This window comes from Ostrinia furnacalis, unplaced genomic scaffold (assembly GCF_004193835.3).
Source record: "Ostrinia furnacalis isolate ACB-3 unplaced genomic scaffold, ASM419383v2 OfSCF1131, whole genome shotgun sequence".
NCBI lineage: Eukaryota > Metazoa > Arthropoda > Insecta > Lepidoptera > Crambidae > Ostrinia > Ostrinia furnacalis.
Genome location: NW_021131370.1, coordinates 735,765 through 741,234, shown reverse-complemented (window position 1 = coordinate 741,234; position 5,470 = coordinate 735,765).

Sequence of the window (5,470 nt, the reverse complement as noted above, 5' to 3'; positions counted from 1 at the left end):
TATTTCCAGACGTATAGAAAATATCAACAAAATTTAACATTGTCAATATTTGCATATGTTTTGCACACTTTATTTGAATAGTGTTCGACAATTAATATTGTTACAATAAAGAATCAAACATCGACCGCATCGCATTGCCGTTCATTATGAATGCTCCAAAATAAATAATTCTCATTTCAATGAGGACTATAAAAGCCTACCTGAATAAGCGGAAAGTATGAAAAGGATTTTGTTATGTCACTTTTAGACGACACTTTTTTTGTATTGTCTCTAAAACAGAGTGAATAAAATTTAAAATAACGAGAGAAGATTACATTAATGTAATCGTAACAAGATTCTAGATGAGATGCGTATTATCTAAATTCATGTCAGACGCAGTAATTAGGCATCATCGTGATTAGAGACGAAATTCAGGCAAGCGTACCACAAAGGCTATAAATGACTAATACCTTTGCTTGATTTACATAATTACGAAACCTACACGAAATCAGAGCGAGAGCGTAAAATCCCTTTGGTTGTGTTTTGGGAGACTGCGCAGCAATTTACTTTAAGCAGTATTTGCAAAATGCGTAGCTGAAATATCGTATAAACTATCTACGTGTAAATTGATGGGATGTATTTTGAATAGTTAAGCAGCGACTGAATTTTCATGGTAACAATCTTCAACGCTTTGAAGCTTTGCTGAAAATTAGGTTGATGTTGGCATCGTTTCTGAATTGTCTTGCATTAATAGCGAGCACAAAAACATTACTTGGTGTTCACGATAGGGTGTCAGAAATGTTCATTTTAACTGTGTATGAATAAATTAAACATCAAACTTCCCTATGAAGAGAACCAAAGACTGAGTAAAAATAATGGAACTATAGAGTTGCCAACAGATAATGATATTTCGAGCGGCAGATATTATTAAAACTTTGTTAATATGGGATTTCGTAAAATCCTTTCCTGTCCTAATTACACATTGTTCCACGTGTAACGGAAATTTAACCGGAATATTAAAATTGGAATACATTGTATGGTTTTAAAACAATAATCGTGCGCGATCATTTATACGCTGCCGCTGACAATGCAAGCGAATTCTGTCGCATTCTGAAATTCTTTGTGAAAAAATTGTTGCGGTCAGTTCCCATTGCCTCTCTGTGAGTCTATTGAAATGAAAGTGGAAAATAATGAACTGCATTGTCACCAATAAATATTCCGTTTCGTCGGAAAAATGCTGAACGCTGGCGTCAATTGTGGTTGTACATTTTATGCATCGTCTCTTCTAACCAAAGTCCGCTTTANCCGCTTTAATGGTGCAAAAATTCTTTCGATTTCACTTAGCCTCTTCTTTCATCTTGTATTCTTTCTACATTCAAAGGTTCCTGTAACGAAAAGGTAAAAACTAGAATCCAATCCAATCATCTTTACACAAGCCACCAAAAGAAAAAATACTTTCACATATCAAAACAACATGTTATTATCATTTTTCGATTCCTATCTTATTTTCCTTAGGAGTATAATGGTGGAAGTTTCAAAGTATCTATTACAATGCATTGTTCAGGGGCATCCCTTCGGCAGGACTATTCTAAAACGCTGTTTAGGTTGTTTTAGGATATATCCGTTACCGTCGCTCATGCTGGTATCTCCCTTTGCGTGACAGGGATGGGACATTCGAAAATTCGGATAACGTCTTTCGTAGTAACCCCGCGGGTTATTAGCCGGGCCCGCTCACGCTCGTGCGGAGCGGAGCGAGCTGATGCGAGTTTTGTCGTGTGCGAAGATAAGTCACGTCCGACAGTTCCCTACTAGTGGAATTTTAAAAGATTGAAATGTCTCTTCTATTTGCATTTTGCTTCATCACTTCTAAACTAGACCTAGATTTATATAGTGGCTGAGAATTGTTTTGTTTCGTGGTCGACAATTTCAAACCACATAATCCTGGTTTAAATCTCGTTTGCTACATCTGCCGATCTTATCCATACACAACATTAACTTAGCTTTTATTATTTCGACACTTATTTTGACACCTGTACTCCAAAATGTTTTCCCTAATGGTTCAAGCCAAACGACTGGGGTAATAGAAAATTATTTTGAAAAAGTCTAACGGCACTTGCGTTTAGCTAGTTTTTATCTCAGAAATAAATGGCAAGCGTATTCATTTAAAGACATAGGTAATTTGAACTCTAGAGCAAAATATTTTGCGTTCATGTCACAACCTGCCTACTTATACTGCGAAACCGTCACATGTTTCTATTTGNTGAACGCTGGCGTCAATTGTGGTTGTACATTTTATGCATCGTCTCTTCTAACCAAAGTCCGCTTTATTGGTGCAAATTTTATTCTTTCGATTTCACTTAGCCTCTTCTTTCATCTTGTATTCTTTCTACATTCAAAGGTTCCTGTAACGAAAAGGTAAAAACTAGAATCCAATTCAATCATCTTTACACAAGCCACCAAAAGAAAAAATACTTTCACATATCAAAACAACATGTTATTATCATTTTTCGATTCCTATCTTATTTTCCTTAGGAGTATAATGGTGGAAGTTTCAATAATCTATTACAATGCATTGTTCAGGGGCATCCCTTCGGTAGGACTATTCTAAAACGCTGTTTGCCGAGTTTCGGATCTATCCGTTACCGTCGCTCATGCCGGCATCTCCCTTTGCGTGACAGGGATGCAATATACGAAACTTCGATTAATGTCTTTCGTAGTAACCCCGCGGGTTATTAGCCGGACCCGCTCACGCTCGTGCGGAGCGGAGCGAGCTGATGCGACTGTTGTCGTGTGCGAAGATAAGTCACGTTCGAAAGTTCCTTACTAGTGGAATTTTAAAAGATTGAAATGTCTCTTCAATTTGCATTTGGCTTCATCACTTCTAAACTAGACCTATCCAGTGGCTGAGAATTGTTTTGTTTCGTTGTTGACAATTTCAAACTAGATTATCCTAGTTTACCTACAGCTCGTTTGCTACATCTGCCCATCTTATCCATACACACACAATATTAACTTTTATTATTTCGACACTTTCTTTTAAGTTTTGATTTTTCCCATTTATGTATTACCTGTACCTGTACTCCAAAATATTTTCCCTAATGGTTCAAGCCAAACGACTGGCGTAATAAAAAAATATTGAAAGAGTCTAACGTCACTTTCGTTTAGCTAGTTTTTATCGCAGAAATAAATGGCAAGCGTATTCATTTAAAGACATAATTTGAACTCTAGAGCAAAATATTTCGCGTTCATGTCACAATCTACCTACTCATACTGCGAAACCGTCACATGTTTCTATTTTTGACGCTTCTAATGTATCACTATGTAACCTCCACGCACCACGCGAGCATTTCCCCAAAGTACACTATAAATCACACCACCATAGTACCGGCTGACAGTTTCTTATATCGCTAATGTAGTAAGCGGGAACGAATCCGAGATTGTACGGGATCGATTAGGGGAACTTAGAGATAATTGACCGTTCTACATAATTTATTAATCTTCTGCAGACATCTCTGGGGAGAAACGACTGAAGTTAGTAGAAATATCATTGGTATTTCGTTTTGTACTGGGTTATTTATAGCGTTAGATATATTGATTTTTTAACTTTCTGTTATAGTTTACTAATCTGTATTCACAAACGAGGCTTGCTTAAGTGAAGCAGCAAATCGTGTGTTACCCTGTGCGTCCATGCGCACTGTGAGACTCATAATAATGTTTGGGAATACGGGCGTTAGTACTTGTAAGTTTGGTATTAAAATACCTTTCAAATAACAAAGTCTCACTGACCGTAGTTTTGCGCATAAATGCGAGCAGCGCAAGACCAGTCGTTATGAAAAACCTTGGGAGGAGCCTCTGTCCAGCTGGTAGTAACAACATCTTTTGGCTGACTTGAAACGAAACAACGAGGTACTTATCTTTGCTTTGCAATTTATTGTCATCATTTCAATGCTACGCACCCCTTAGGAAAACCGTAAAAGATGCATAACAGGCATTTTTGCCTCCCCCATAAAAACGTGCGAATTTTCCGGCTGAAATCTGTTCCTAAGCTAATGCACCCTCTCACTTTTATTTTAATCCCCGAAATATGCAGCGAGTCGCCCCACCGTGCACCTCAGCAGATAAGGGCACATCAATCACACTTTGCGTTATAAACAGCACTAACGGGTGACACCTTGGACTACGAAATCGCACGACATTTTTCTACTGTTACGATACGAAGCGAACAATTTTTTACTATTTAAAAATGAATATCAAGGATGTCATTTCCACTGTATAAACGAATATTTAATTTTGTAATATGCACAGTTCCTACCAAGGTAGTATCGCATAATCGTCTACTAATAAATTACAAGTCAAGCACCACCAATTTGCTTATTCCATTTAGGTATCACGCAAGATCACATTCCTGGTTATATTAAATGAGCCTACGAGCAGATGAGACTTCGCAGTAATTCATGGGATATGAACTTATCCCGGTCCTATTTATAAGCAATCATTAAGGGCGTATCATCCGTATCGCGTACCGCTCGATAATTACAGGCCTCTCTTAAATTGAGGTATAAATTGCCGCGTTAATAGTGAAACAGGATCCATCACTTCAAACCACTCACTATTACTTTCGTAAAGCTCATCAAGCCACGACAGGTCTATGCATATAGATGTTGCTTGAGAAAACTAATTATGGCTAATTTTATAACTTTGCTCACTATTAAATGGTAGGTACGTAAGTTGAAATATTTAATTTGAGCTCATTATAACATATAAAGTCTTTACACTATTCTGATGCAATCGGATGAAACTTTAGGACAAAATTAAGCCTGTAATAACAACTGCATTATTATTTTAATTTCAATATTTAGTCAATACTATTCGAGACTTCATTTTTAAATAGGTACGAGTCCAAGACTAGTGTTGAAATTGTAAATTACAATTTCAACACTAGTCAAATTACAATTTGTAATTTTCTTCTTGCTTATATGATTGACTTATCATTTTTACATCTAATTTTGTTGAGTATATACAAACTTATTGTCACCTATTCGAACTCGTTGTATGATATTTCGAATGGTTCACGAATATCTCCCCATCATTCCCCTCTTCCCATCAGGATTCCGCAAACAATATTTCACGAGTCGTCTAAGTTTATAATCATCACGCCACTTTGAGGGATGTTTGTATTGCGGGGTCGTTATGGTAAAGGTTATGGCTATGGCTATGAGGATTAAGATTAGGCGATGGGAACCATGGTGTGGGTAAAGGTACCCTATCAATTGTGGGCTCTATCGAAAGATACTAGTATTTACTTTGTGGCTCTATTATTATTATTATTATTATTATTGGTTTTTGGGCCTTTATTTGCGCCAACTCGACCAGGTTTGATCTACATTTTGATTCTGATTCTGATGAACAGTGACATGTATAGCAAACCTTTTAATGATACGGAGTTACCCGGGTTTCTTCCTTCAACAGCACGCAAAGCCTTTGCACTTGT